This window comes from Hyaena hyaena, unplaced genomic scaffold (assembly GCF_003009895.1).
Source record: "Hyaena hyaena isolate Hyena2069 unplaced genomic scaffold, ASM300989v1 scaffold_105, whole genome shotgun sequence".
NCBI lineage: Eukaryota > Metazoa > Chordata > Mammalia > Carnivora > Hyaenidae > Hyaena > Hyaena hyaena.
In genome coordinates, this window is record NW_024080737.1 from 1,425,713 (window position 1) to 1,441,240 (window position 15,528).

General features: G+C 45.4%; 1 long non-coding RNA gene across 1 annotated transcript in view; it reads left to right on the forward strand.

The window, feature by feature from the left end:
• The first annotated feature begins 374 nt into the window (after positions 1–374).
• LOC120234275 overlaps positions 375–15,528 on the forward strand; it is a 74,136-nt gene continuing 58,982 nt past the window's right edge. Inside the window, exon 1 of the long non-coding RNA XR_005529041.1 lies at positions 375–594. This is a non-coding gene — a long non-coding RNA (uncharacterized LOC120234275). The remainder of the gene's footprint in view (positions 595–15,528) is intronic.

A 15,528-nucleotide genomic window follows, 5' to 3' on the forward strand; every position in this document is an offset into this window, starting at 1 on the left:
AGAGAGAGAGGGAGACACAGAATCTGAAGCAGGCTCCAGGCTCTTGGCTGTCAGCACAGAGCCCAACGGTGGGGGGAGGGGAGCTCAAACCCACGAACTGTGAGTTCATGATGTGAGCCAAAGTCAGACACTTAAAGGACTGAGCCACCCTTTGTTCACATTTTGAGATATCCAAGAATATATGCTGTTCAGAGGAGGTGGAGCCGCCTAGGGTGGGAGCAGAGGGACATGTGCCTAACCCCACCCATCCTATTTGGCTCTGTGGCTCACGTGCTTCCTGTGTGGCCTTGGGCCAGGAGCTTCCACCTTTGTCCATTTCTTCATTGACAAAGAGGAGATGATGTTATTTGCCTGTGTTCTAGGGATGTGTGTGAATCCCCCTGAATAGTCAGTGTTTAGAAAGCCTACTTTTCAGATATAAAGACAAGTAAATAAAATGAGCTTTGCAACTTGCCTTGGCGCAGCTCACTAGCAACCTGCCTTTTGGAGATCCACGTGTAAACACAAGACTCTGTGATTCACCTGACGTCAACACCAGCTGCACGAAGGCACAAGGCTGAGGGGAACCAGGTGGCCCTGGAGAGAGACAATCGGGTCGGCTTTGGGAGATAAGGAGCCCTTTTCTCTGGTTCCTTATTCAAATCCCTTCAAGGGAGGAATGACCCACCAAATGTGGGCAAGCAGTTTCCAGGACTGGTGAGTTTTATTGACACAGAAGAGAAAAAAGTTACTCTGAGAGCCATTTATTTTCCAAGAAGCCCTGGGCAGCCGGTGGTAGTGGGCACTTGTCCAAATACTGCAGGTGGGAGCTGCCATTACCCGAATTAGCCCCCAACGAATTCTTTGATATGGTGATGACCGTTGTGCTGAGTGGAAGATGCGCTAAGGTTTGGTCCTGTGGCTGCTGACAGAGTTGGGGGAGGGGTGGAAGTTACGGGTTAAATTTGTGTCCCCCATTTTGTCCGATGTTTTTCTTCACTTGGGGATAAGAATATTTATAATGAATGATGAGATGATTTATAATGAATGAAACAACTTTAGGGGCATCTGGGTGGCTCAGTTGCTTAAGTGTCCGACTTTAGCTCAGGTCATGATCTCCAGTTTGTGGGTTTGAGCCCTGTGTCAGGCTTGGAGCCTGGAGCCTGCTTCGGATTCTGTGTCTCCCTCTCTCTGCCCCTTCCCCACTCATTCCCTTTCTGTCTCTCTCTCTCTCAAATAAATGTTAAAAAAAAAAACTTTAAAATGGAGCACATGAAGGAAAGTCATGTTGTCATTACAGTAACAAAAAGTGCAAAGGTGAATTCAGTATGAAGTTAAGACGTTAAAGAGCATCAGAGATTGTCAGAACTAGATGTCACTTTGCTAAGGGATTCTCTCTCTGAGACTTTCCCACAATTTAAAGGAAAACTCTTTTTTAGCCAACTTGTTACCCTCCTCACCTCAGAATGAGAGAAAAGCTTATCCCAAGGAAAGTAAAGTGTCCTAGCTGATGAGAATATTATTTTGGTTTAAAATCATACAAAATAGGAGCTGGACTTCTCAATAATTTGTAACTGGCGGCCAGCTGCCCACCCTTCCTTCCTTCCATCCTCCTTTCCTTTCTTTCCCTTTTCCATCCTGCCTGTTCTTAGCCATGATTAACAGATTTTAGTCCTTTAAGTAAACCATGACACCTTTTTGACCTCTCTGTCCTCTGAGGTGTTCCAAGTGCGTCATATGCCCGGTGTGACTGAAAAGTAACAAGACAGAGTTCCAGATCTGGCTCGGGAGATAAGTCTCATCACTTTGTAGTCACAGGGCATTGTTGGGGGTCAGGAGATTATCAATGTCCAGGGAGGGAGCTGGGCAGGCAAGCAAGTGACCTGGCAGGAATGTGACTATGTGACAGACAGTGTTCTGGGTTAGGTTCACAACAAGCCACCCTCCCACTATGGAAATTCTAGAAGGCTAGCGAGGCATGGGTAAGGAGCGAGGTGGGATCAGGGGATTTGCAGCCTTCATCGGACCAGCTGTCTGACTGTATGTGTGAAATTTCCTTGGAAGCTTCCTGGCGAATTCCTAAGGTGAACAGTGTGAGAACAAGGTAACTAGGCCAAACATGGCTTCTACACTTTAAGAGCACGTCTTCTTTTCATGAGTCCCATGCTTCCCACGGCTTAAGTGGGCACCTCAAAGCTGCTGCAACACCTCTTTCCCTACAGCTTGATCCCCCCTACCCCGGAGCCATCTTCTGCCCTGGATTCATAGCATAAGAGCAAGACCGTGTTGGATTCTCATTTCTACTCCAAACAGTTAGCAGAACTGAGCTCTGAGCCACACTATTTTTTTTCCCCTTCCTATTTATATGTTGTTTCTTTGGGCTTAGAGTCGTGTTTATTAGGCTGTCGGCTTCCCATCCAATGGTTAACTTATGAGTAAATAAATACTAAGAGCTGTGAGTTCTCACTGGCAGTGTTAGTACATCAGACTGAGGATTTCAAGAACCATGAGCCTTAGAAACGGATGACAAGGAGCACACATTCCCTTGAAAATGTGAGGGCTGTCACAAGTTGCCAGGAAGAAACAAGTCATGAAGGTCCTTCACACTCTTTTTATTTTTAATGTTTTATTTATTTATAGGAGAGAGAGAGAGAGAGACAGAGACAGCGTGAGCAGGGGAGGGTCAGAGAGAGAGGGAGTCACAGACTGAAACAGGCTCCAGGCTCTGAGCTGGCAGTCAGCACAGAGCCCGACGTGGGGCTCGAACCCACGAACCGCGAGATCATGACCTAAGCGAAAGTCAGATGCTTAACCGACTAAGCCACCCAGGCGCCCCGAAGGTCCTTCACACTCTCGAACAGCAGATCTATCACCCAGCACACCAGGCCCAGAATTCCAGCCTCCTCCGTGCTTTTGTTCTTCACCCTGATGAACAGCTGCTCTGACACAGTTTTCTGCATAAAACGTGCAGTCTGGCTGGAGGCATGGGCTGGACATGAATCCACTTTATGGTTTTCCCAGTTATTATGCTTGTCGCTTTTTGGAAACATGTATGTCTTCATTGGCGTTAACTCTACAATACGATTGGCAGCATTAAATGTGGTCCAGGACACGGGCTTATTTGTGTGCGTACATTGTGGACCTAGGGGTCTGAATTGTGATCATGAATTTCATGTGGTTGGACTGGTGTCTGAGGAGAGTCACTAAAATTTATCTGTCACCAGGGTGCTGAGCGACGGGGCGGGGCATTCCTAGTGTATGTTATCCACCTCCCCCAAATTGTAGCATCCGTGCTCAGAAGGTTTAAAAAATACCAAGCATAGGTTACCATAAGGATCATTACGTTTCCTACCACTTAAAAAATGTAACAGAATTACAAGAAGGCAGAGCAATATGCTGATTTTTGTAAAGACGAAGTAACAGGCACAGGAAAAGTTATTATACTATTTTCTATACTTTTATGTATATTAGAAAGCATTTAAAAATTTTTTAAAAAGATTGGGAACACCCAGCTGAAGCGATACAAAGATATTTAGACACTGACGTGCAAATTCTTCCTCAACACTAATGAGAATGGTCAGGAACTGAGCGCTTAGCCCTGGGTCTGAGAATTTTGTGCCAGGCCTGTATGTGAATGATTTGCACGCGTACAACAACACAGCAAAAGCAGAAGAATTAACCCAACTTGCAGGCGAGACTCAAGGAGGCTACGTGATTAGCTCAAGCCACATGTCGAGCAAGAGAGTCAAAAATGGAACACAGGTTGGTCTCTCCCTGAGGAGCACAGTGTTTTACAGGCCCTTCAGCTTTGTGTGGGTGTAGAGTGCAGTGACTTCCAACCTTAGCTAGTCACAAAAATGACCCAGAAGACAGGCTTTTCAGATTCCTCTCCTAGAGCCCCCAGGTCAGGGTTAAGCCTGGGGAAGGGTGTGTTTTATGCACACACTCCCACCCCAGTGATTTTCATGAGGAAGAGAATTTACAACATTCTCCCCGCCCCTAAAAAGAAACTTGTTCCTACAAAGTACCCCTCTCTTTAGAGGCTGTCTTTTAAAGTGTATTGTTTCATGGCAGCATGAGACACTACAACACATTCCTAATTCTTTCCCCTTTGAATTAATTTGTTACATCACCTTGTTTTTTCTCTGTTGGGAGAGAATGTCCTAAGAGCAGGGACATCTGGGGCAGGAGAGTCATTAAGAGGCAGTAAAAGGTCACAAAGAAGGAAGGTAGGGAAATTCAATGTGCTTTCCTTCATAATTTCATCTAGCGCCAGCCAATACCAACACCTTTGTGGGTATAAATTTGATCTTGATGCACTGTAAAATCTAAAACTAACAGAAATATCTTTGAAAGAGAATATTGTGCCCCATTACTGCAGAGGGTTTGAATCCAGTAATTAATTCTATTTTTCAAAGGACAATTATGATGATATTTCAATTTTCTTCCTCGATGCCTCTTCCTTGTCCTGTGCAGTAAGTGTTTCTGAATGTATGCAAGGGTCAGTTCCAGGCCAGAAAGAACAATGGGCATATTAGAATTGACAAGGGTCAGAAACTGAAGTGTTTCACATCATAGGTCTGAGTTCCAGGAAACTGTGAAATTCCTGAGCTCTTTGGAGATACTGGCATTCAAAGAGACATGGATGATTTCAGCTTCATTTTAGGCCTCAGGGGACTTCATTGGGTTGTGAAAATCTGCACGAAGGAACGCACACACACTCACACACACCCTTATCCATGAAAACCACATAATTTCAGTGACTCCTGACAGTCTTGAAAAACGTTTACCCTTCCCAATACCAAATCCACCCCCACTAAGAAGGATCCAGAAGGGCCTCTTAATTTGCCCTGTGAGAGAAGAAAACATACAGTGGATTTTTCTCCACTTGTTTGCTTTGTCGAGGTTAAGAAAACACTGAAGCCAATGGCTTCTTCTCTCAACCAGCTGAACCAAGGGCAGGGGAGCAAATGAAAGCAGGAGACTCAGTAATTCTCAAGTCCAAAGACGTTGACCTTCTTCAAAGAAAGAATTCTTTGAATGTGTCCTGTGTAATCTTGAGACTGGGGGTGAGAGTAGCTGAGGTCTGTGGGTTCCCAGAATATGAGTGGACCTTGTGTCCTTCCAGTCAGGATGCCAAGTGGACCAGGGAAATGCGGCTGTAGGAATCAGATGCACCATGGAGATGCCGGGGTCCATCATTGGCGATCTCTCTGAAAAGAGACTGCATTGTCAACCACTGTCCCGGATTTCCCCCTTCTGGGCCCTGATGGAACTCTGAAGGCATCCCATAGGAACACTGGCAGTTCTAACAGACAACCCTCATGGAACCATTTAGAAAGTTCTTTGACCTTAGATGCCCAGACCTCCAAAAATACAGGATCTCAGGCCTAGAAGACACCCCAGAGCCACTTCATTTTGACCGGTCATGGGATAAGGCAGAGCTTGAAAGTAATATTTCCACTTATCTTCTTATGCCCTAAGAAGTCTCTGGTAAGCAGTTTTTGAAAAAAACACTTCTAAATGACACTATCTACTAATCTGTTTTATTAAATAGGTGTTACCAAACAAACAGCCTTCTCTTAATAACTTGACATCACCCTTAAACTTCAGTTTTCCCAGCTATGAAATGGGGAAAACAATAGCCCCAACGTTATAGGGCTGTCGGGATTGAATGAGACGGAACATGTAAAGTGCTAAAGTACTTGGCAAAGTGCCTCACCCACCATCAATATTAAATAAATAGCAGCAAGAACCTGGACCCCACTGCAGTCTCAGCAACTCAAACCATCAGATAACTTCTTTGCTGGCTACCTAGTGACTCCCCACCACACTCCAGGTTGTTGTTTCTTATCTACCATGGACTTTGGGGAACTAGAAAAATCAACCGTGTCTAGAACCAGATGTTCAGATGCTCAGTTAGAATCAATATACCTTCAAATGAGTGGTGAAGTGTACAATTGTGTTGTGTTTTATCTGATCTGTAGAAACCTCCACCCAGGAACACAGTATTTTTAAGTGTTGAATATATCATAAATCAGCTATCCAGAGTCTAGACGAGTGAGCTTTACTGTATTTGTCATAATCTACTTACACAAGGTCATGTTTCTTTTAATAAAGTAGTTTTAATCACACGTCTTTAAGGTCTTGCTGGGAAGCTCCTCTCTTTCCCCTGCTGGTGAAGAGAACACTAGAGGACACTGAAACGATGTATTGTGATCAGTATAAACCAAAGCCGTGGCTCCTTGAAGCACCATCCAGATTTAGACACATCACAGGTTTACTAAACCAGGAGAAATCTCTAGCCTTGGCTGTGCAAAATAAATCTCACAGAGGGATGTCCACGTCTGGGTCCGTGAGAAGGATAATGGAAAACAGTGATATGTTTCTGGATTGGAAGTCTGACATTGTCAGTCTTCTAAGGGGGTGAGTGTGATGTGATATAATTTTCTTTTTTAATGTTTATTTATTTTGAGAGAGAGTACATGTGAGCAGGGGGGGAGGTGGAGAGAGATCCTCAGCAGGCTCTGAACTGACAGTACAGAGCCTGAGGTAGGGCTCCATCCCACTCTCCCTGAGATCATGACCTGAGCTAAAACCAAGAGTCAGAGGCTTAACTAACTGAGCCACCAAGGCACCCCATGATAGAATTTTCTGTTAGGAAACCAGACACATATGGATTTGCTTTTGTACTGAACTGTGGTTAATTTTGCCAGCCCAGCACCATTAACCCTTTTTTCTTATATATAATAGACATTTACTCAAGGAATAATCACATGACTTAAGCCTGACCAATCAGTACCAAATTCAAAAAAAGACCAGTGATTGATTCAGGCATAAATATTCTTGGAGAGCGTGAGTGGCTCAGTTGGTTAAGTGCCTGACTTTGGCTCAGGTCATGATCTCATAGTCTGTGAGTTTGAGCCCCATGTCGGACTCTGTGCTAACAGCTCGGAGCCTGGAGCCTGCTTTATATTCTGTGTCTCCCTCTCTCTCTGCTCCTCCCCTGGTCATGTTCTGTCTCTCAAAACTAAATAAACGTTAAAAAATATATATTCTAGCCAATGGAAGCCCACTGGGTTTTTGTCGTTGTTAACACGAAAGAGGTAATCTCTTTTAAACTAGGGAGGCAAGCCATCTTTCTTCCATATGAGGAAAGCTGATCTGAGAATGAGACAAAACCCTAGGAACATCATTTAAGCACTTCTATTGGGCTATATCAAGACTTTTCAGTTATATGTGGTAGAAGACATGTTCTCTTTTATTTTATTTTTCTTGAGACAATTTCAGGTAGATTTTAGTCACTTGCAACTGATAGATTTCTGATCATACAATCTGATGTATGGCTTTAGTGTATGGCTCTGTGTGACCACATGGTAGCCAGCCTCCAAGATGGCCTCCAATGAACTTTGTCTCCTAGTATTTTCTGGTATTCACAGGAACTGTGTGTGGAATTGAGTTCACAGGAGTTGACTAGAACTTCCTCCCACACCAAATTAGGGGTGGTCTGTTTGACTACAGAATACAGCTGAAGTAATAGTCTGTGACTTCAAAGACTTCCATCTCTGATTCTGGGGGAAGTCAACCACCATGTTGTAAGACCACTCAGGAAGCTCATGTAAAGAAGTCCACATTGAGATCACTAAGGCCTCCTATAAATAGCCAGCACCAATTAGCCAAGTTTGTGAGTGAGCTCCCTTGGAAGTGGACCTCCAGCCCCAGTCAAGCTTTCAGATGACTACAGCCAAGCTGGTATTTTGACTGCAATGTCATGAGGGACTGTAAACCAGAATCACACTACCACTTCGATCCCAAATTCCTGACCCACTGTGGGAAATTGTGAGAGATAATAAATAATGATTTTGTCTTAAGCCAGTAAGTTTTGGAGTACTTAGTTACACAGCATTAGATAACAACCAGACCTCTGTTGCTACTTCTCATTTCCCGGCGAGAAAAACAAAATACTGGAATGTATACGTCCCAGGCTCTTGTCCTTCAAATATCACTCAGTTTTTGAGAGTTCTCATAAGGAAAGTAACTGTCATAGTGAAATCCCTGCCACCATGTGTTCTCACCTTCCCTGAGTACCGCCATCACTTCTGCTGGGCACCACTGTCACTTCCCTGGGCACCAGTGCCTGTGCCATGTGACTGGGCTGTCCCGTGGCCCTAAGTGCCCCCTCAGGTTCCTCAAGCAGAACTCAGGCCTCAGGGACATTTATGAGCTCAGGGCTCATCATGTCCTCTACAGTAATGGGGCTGCTTCTTGTCCTCTCTCTGTTATGTCACTTTAACTTTTGACTTGCCCTTAAAGTTTGGAATTTGTCATTTTGAACATACCAGATGATGATAGCTCAGAAATCCAACGTGGCCATTTTCTCTTCCATCATTAGATGGAACATTTTCTCTTCCACCATTGGATGGACAAAGCTTTGTCTTTGAAGCAGAGCAGCCTAATAGAAGTTTCTGCTGTGATGAAAATGTTCTATATCTTCGCTATTCAACACAGTAGCCACTGGCTACATGTGTTTACTTTGCACTTGAAATGTGGCTAGTGTGATACAAGAAGTGAATTTTTAATTTTATTTAAATGGCCACATGTGACTAGTGGCTTCTACATTGGACAGCACAGCTTTAGATGCAACGGTTACCAAGCAATAAACTTTTAATCTTGAGCACAGAGTTTGCACTAAGGTAAATGTGACTTTACAGCAATGCTTTAACTCCAATGTCTTACTCAATTTTAATGGAAGTGGCTCTTTCAAGGTTTACGTTCAGTTCGTCTTCCCGCCTTCCCCTGAGGACTCAGACAGGAGCCCAGGATTGACTAATCCCACCATCTTCCAGACATGCCCACACACAACTGAATCCCAGCGATGGGTGTGGCCCGCCTTCAAATGGATACCCTGCTGCAGTGAAATCTGGCATCTCAGGGTGGGAGAGGATCTGGAAGTTTACCTAATCCACGCTTCCATAGGCCCCTCGCTGCTTACCATCACATAACCGTTCGTTCACTGAACAGTCCCCACTCTGTGGGGTGAAACATGAAATGGTTTTAATTTTTCTAATCACTACCTTCAAACCTGATGTGTTCCTCGCCAAACAAAACAAACTAACAAATGAAAAATGAAAAGCTTCTCCCTTAGCACGTCTTGGGCAGACACCATTCCTCTCTTGTCACTGTCAGTCCAATTTAAAACCTCATTCTCATCCTGAATTCAGAATTCTGGGTCAGCCTCCTTCTCTTACTCAGTTTTAAGATCCTCGGGGCTCTTGGGGTGGGGAGGGGAAGGGAAGAAAGGACACACTGGTCCCTGATGAGGGCGAGCTAGCTTGATGAGGCCTCTTTTGCTGCGTCTCAGTTCTGCCCCGCTGACACACCACCAGCCTCTTGCCGCTGGGTGCCTTTGCCCGTGGGCAGCCCTGTGGGTGAACCCTGGCAAGACGGCTCAAGACCAGCTATTTCTCCCCGTACAGACCCACCGCCGCCACCTCCCGCCCAGGGAGGCAAGAGGGAGAATCTGCAAGTCCAGAGGCAAGCAGATGTCTACCTGGAGACTGAGACGCAGCCCCCCCTCTTCGGTCCTTCCCCCCACTTCTTTGCCTGGGGGCAGAAGTAGACAGTGGGGCACAGGGAAGGAGTCACTTCTCACTGAGAACCCTGCCCAAGGTTGTCCACCTCGATGACTCCTCTTGTCCCCCTCACCCCCCCCCCATACAAAGGGAGTGGTGAGGTGATGGGATGGCTGTGGTCGGCTGTAGAAGCTAATATGCTGCCTCATAGAAAACCCAGGGCCCCGCAGGGCAGGGGAGGGAGCCTCTATGGCTTCTGGTTTCTAATAACTCTCTTAAATGTGAGGCATTTAGCACATCTCCTTTTCAGCTGGGACTCTAAATGCCAGTTCCAGGGTAACAGGGAAACTCTTATTCCACCCTCTCCCTTCCCTGTTTTATTTGCTTTAGGTTTTCTCGAGCAGGAAGTGTGGATCCACATGGAACTGCTTGGTGGTCCCGGGTGAACAGATGGACGGGAGACAGAGCTGGCCCTGGTGGGTTGTGGCCGACTCTCAGAAGCTGGACAGAGAGCCCAGCACTGTGGGCAGTAGCTCCCTGGGCTTTCGGGCAACGTCACCCGTGCTCTGGTGTCCTCATGCTGGACAGAAAGGCTGCTCTGCGTCTACAAGGCCAGGCCGAGGGCTCCCGGCACACTGACCCGGGCCGGAGGGCTCAGCTCTTTGCTGGTCTCTGTTGACTCACAGGTGGGTGGTGGGGGATGCTCCAGCCTAAGTGACCTAATCTTTTGGGATCAGAACACCACTTCAGGCACAGGGTGGCTTAGGAACCAGTGGTGGTTGAGTTTCCCTGGAGAAGTAAAGCTTAAAGGGCGGGTCTGAGAGGCAGAGCTGTAGCAGGACGTTGTGCTGGGGGTGCTGCCGTGGAGGCTGGACAGAGCTGGTGAGTTCACAGTGTTTGTTGGGTGTGGATGATCCTCCAGTACCACAGTCAGCCTGCCACAGGCCTGCACACATCATCAGGCCGAACAGCAAGCCATGGACGTTCTTCCCGACCTGCACACTCAGTTCTTGCACACAGACACCTGCAGAGGCCCAGAGGCTGGGGATGATGGCTCAGGACTGGTGCCAACATCATTCTGCCTCCCCTTGACCTAAACCACCATCCTGTTCCAGAGAGTGAACCCTCTTCCCTCCCCAGCCAGGAGGAAGCAGCTCCTCTGCCTTTCCCCTCCCCCCTCATCTCTTTCTCTCTCCATCCTTCCTTTCTTTTTTAAACTCAAAATAGTAGGAACAACTCACTTCCTACCTACCGTTCTCAGGGAGGCTCACTGCATTGATTCCAAGGTGGTTGTCAGAGCTAGCCTGTATTTTGAAGTAGCTGGCACTTCTTTCCTAAGGAACACAAAAGGAAAAAAAATTGAATTTCTAGGACACAGCTCCGATAGAGTACCTGCTCCCATGCACACGTGAGTAAGAGAAAGGAAGAAACACTATTGCTCTTAAAGCATTGCCCTCAAGCTGACTGTTGGCAGTCTTTTTTGCAGCCTGAATATGTCTCTGTTCTCAATACCATCTGTTCTCACACACCTGCGACCTTTAAATAGGCCAAACGTTCCTGCGGCAATAGGTAATAGGGACGATCTCTATAAGCCACAGACCCATCAAGGAAATGTGGTTTCTTTAAACTCACTGGATTCTGAAAGTTATTTCTCATGTATAGGGAAAACATTCCAAATGAATTCATAGTAGAGGATATAAAACATGGTTACTTTGTCTCTGTTAGAAAGAAGAGATGGAGATGAAAGCCTGGTCAGCCATTTTGTTTTCTCTCAACTGAACTGGTTTTTCCTTATTGTTTGGCGAACTTTTTTTTCTTCTAAAAAATATTGTATTGGTTCTTTTTTGTAAAAAGTTATTTATTTTAATTTACATCCAAATTAGTTAGCATATAGTGCAATAATGATTTCAGGAGTAGAATCCAGTGATTCAACCCCTACCTATAACACCCAGTGCTCATCCCAACAAGTGTCTTCCTCAATGCCCCTTGCCCAGTTAGCCCATCCCCCACCCACAAGCCCTCCAGCAACCCTCAGTTTGTTCTCTGCATTTAAGGGTCTCTTATGTTTTGTCCCCCTCCCTGTTTTTATATGATTTTTGCTTCCCTTTCCTTACGTTCATCTGTTTTATATATTAAATTCCACATACGCGTGAAGTCATATGATATTTGTCTTTCTCTGACTGACATTTCACTTAGCATAATACTGTCTAGTTCTATCCACATTGTTGCAAATTGTATTGGTTCTTAAAGATAAGCAAATTTCACTCCCTGCACTCAAGGTACATTTTAATTAGAATTATGGTGGCATTTTAGATTGCTCATTTTCTCATAACAGGGCCAGGAAAACAGTATTGTCACATTTTATGTACGAGCACACAGAGGCATGGAAATTTAGGACAATTTCTGCGAGTTTAGATAATCACTGACTAACCTAAGATTGTAAGTCATCATGCTCTCTCAAATATTTAAGCAGTTATGCCATTGTTGACTTTCTGACTCTCAGAGATATTTTCCTTTGGCTCTTGATGCCAACCCTTTGATCAATGTTATCATTTGATTTTAAGTTCTCTTGGGAAGGTTTAGATTAAAAAGTACATTAACTGGAAGTATCTTGATTTTATTATGGTGACTTAAGGAAATATGTAAGCAAAATTGTGATCAGAAATTTTGTCTCAATTTTTAATGTTTTGTTTCAACATTTATCTTACTGGCAAATCATGTTTCGAATGCTTCTGTTTTAAATGAGAGACCCTACTGGCCTCCTGGAGGAAACATTTTAAGTTATTTACCAAACAGAGTCCCCTTCTCCATGTTTATCTTCTATATGAATGGATTTTCTTTTATGTTATGTTTTCACGCATATGACTGACACTTCGTCTGTATGTTCTTGAATTCTTTTCCTGTTTGATTGTCTCTGTTTTCCCTGAAGCCACCTAGATTCTCCCTCTTTTTCTACAGATGCAAAATCAGCTGACTCTCTCATGTTTATTTTTCTTACTTCTTTTCTTTTTCTTTAATCTATAGTCTGTGCCCTATCGTAGGAACAGGGAACTCAGGAGACTGTATTTTTGCCTTGGTCACAACAGCACCAAACAACACCTCCAGAGAGTAAATGTTTGCGCTCCCGACTGCTCCAGGTTCTCCAACATTCGGGCCAGCAGTGTAGGTGGGAACTTGTCATGCTTCCTACTGGAGTAGGAAGCTAAGTCAGTCCTGGAGCCTGTGTGGGGGGCAGCTCTGGGCAGCACTCCGAGGCCATATGCTCCCTCAGAAACTGGTAGGAATCTTTTCTTTCCAGAAGCCTCTATGTGTGGCTACTGGGACGCGGCATGTGAGGAATGTGGGTGTCTCGCCTATTTGCTGCCCTTCGACCCAACTTGCGAGTACTTGCCACCACCTAACTTCTCTGAGCCTCCACTTCACTCTTTTAAATACAGGAGATATCTTAAAAATCACCAAATTGCCCATCTGTTTTAGGCTGTGGAAGGTCCGGACTATACAGCCTGGAGACACAGGGAGTGGTTAGAAACCACGTGGGCCACCTAGAAGGCACAGAGGCTTTGGCAACTTGAGCGCAAGCTAGTGGTGCACTAGCATGGCATTTGAGGAGACAGAGAGAAGACAAATTTTAGAATTGAAAGGAATCTAGAATCTACCAAGCCCAGCAGTCCCCAAAGCTTGTCTCAGTGCAGGGAGACGTGGCTGTCTCGAATGACTAATAGAAGGAAGTGGTAGAAGTAGAGGAGGGGACTTGCAAAAAATATATTTCTGGTCTCCAGGTTTATGAACCACTGCAGATTCAGCCCTTTCTCCATCCCCTGTTTACAGGTGAGGCCCAGAACAGGTGTGTAACTTTTCCAACATCTATGACTATTCAGTAATAGGACTAGAATATACATTCCCCCAAATTATTAATCCATTTTTGCCTACTAGTGCAGCACGGAAATAATGTGCCCCAACTGTGCTTGAGGGTGGGGTGGGGGAGACATTCTGCCAACATAATAATAAGAACTAAATTATCAAGCAAAAGCTCAAGGTGATAGTAAAAGGGGCAGTGGGGGAGGGGGAGGTTCAAGGCAGATCACCTGGAATACTGTTTGTATACAAGCCTGAAAGCAAACAGAGACCGGGAATGTCACACAGATCAGACTAATTTGACCCAGATCTGAGAAATTATTGCCCTGAGTATGTTTATAGCCCCTGCTTCCTCTTCCCTCCCTTGCAAGGCTTGGGCTTGTCCTGATGCATGAGGTTAGGTCAATTCAATGGGAAGCCTTAGAGCCCCAGGGCCAAGAAGATTATTATAACTCTTGTACTCCCAGCACAGAAGTGAGGGTAGGAATGTATGATGTAGTTGTTTTCTTGTGTTTAAGAAAAAAAAAAAAAAAAAAAAGCCTGTGTGGCCATGACAGAAAGAACATTTTAGGTCAAATAGTAGGAAAAACTTGCTAAAACTCAGCCACTCCTCTGATGATCCGGGAACTTCCGTCCTTGCCATTTTCAGATCGTGACTTTTTTCCACGGCAGTGCAGCAGCAAGGCAGAAACTCCCATTCGCAGAACAAATTCAGGTCAATCTTTTGGGTTGTCCGCCTTGCTTCTGTGTTTTTAAGAAATTTGTTCAGTAACTATAGCAGGCCAGCAGCGTGACTGGCCTTTCCCCTGATTTGAGTTAGCCCCAAGCATCACTGCTAATCAGGAACAGGATCCTTTCTTAACCCTTCAGATGGTGCCAGGGCAAATTCCTCAGTGTATTCATGAGTCAAGGGACAGTATCTCTGGCAGGGAAATGTCTGGCAGGCTGGAATTTCTGGATGGCTTTTCCCACTGCAGGGATTCTAGCAAACCATTGTCATTCTTCCCTCTCCAGCAGGAGAGAGAAAAAAATCCCAGCCCGAGGAGCTTTGGTTCTGGCTCAAGGACATGGTTTTTCTTTCCTGCAAACATGGACTGGCTCAGTGAGATGCCCCCAGAGTCGTGCTCTGTGTGGCCAAGACGCCTGTTCTGGCAAGCTATAGAGGGAGGAGGCTGTGTGACAGACGGGTCTTGATGCCCCTCAGGACACAAAACCTTCATTATTTAACAATTATTCAGCATCAGAAAAATTGTGTCCCAAGGAAAAGGCTTAGATAACATCATTTATAGGAGTATTTTAAGAAGTATAAGCAGAACTCAGATCACGTTAAATAGTGCATGTTTAAGCCAAGTACAAGTTAAATTGCCTAACAGGCTAAATGAGGAAACAAGTGAGTTGTGGATTCGCAGTGTTGTCTGTAACCGGCAGCACATGGACTGGGCGAGCCAACTTCCCATGCCCTCCGGCTTCACGGCTCAGCACCTGGACTCTCCTACGGCTCCTTTGAAAAGACCCCCTGTCATGGTGGTCACTGAGGCAAAAGTGACATTGACCCAGTGGGAGGAGCCAGACCACGGTGTGATGCAGAACTCAGTCTCCTCCAGGGCCTTGCAACAATCCTTTCATATCCAGTTTCTTCTAAGAGCTTTTGTTAGCCCCATGATCACTTACAGTAGCAATTCTCCAAGTGTGGTCTGCGGACCCTTGGGAAGCCCAACGCTGTTTCCGGTGGCCCACTAGTCAAAGCTATTTTCATAATAATACTAAGATGTTGTTTACCATTTTTCACTGTACTGACATTTTCATTGATCGTGTAAGAGCAAAGACAGAGAAAACCACCAGTGCCTTAGCACGAATCAAGGCAATGGCACCCAACTATTCCAGTAGGTGCTGCATTCTTCACTGCCACACACTTGCAATCCTGAAACAGCCCTGCTAGTTTCATTTAAGAATGTCCTTGACATGGGGAGCCTGGGTGGCTTAGTCGGTTAAGAGTCCGACTTTCGCTTAGGTCATGATCTCGCGGTTCGTGGGTTCGAGCCCCGCGTCGGGCTCTGTGCTGACTGCCAGCTCAGAGCCTGGAGCCTGTTTCGGTCTGTGACTCCCTCTCTCTCTGACCCTC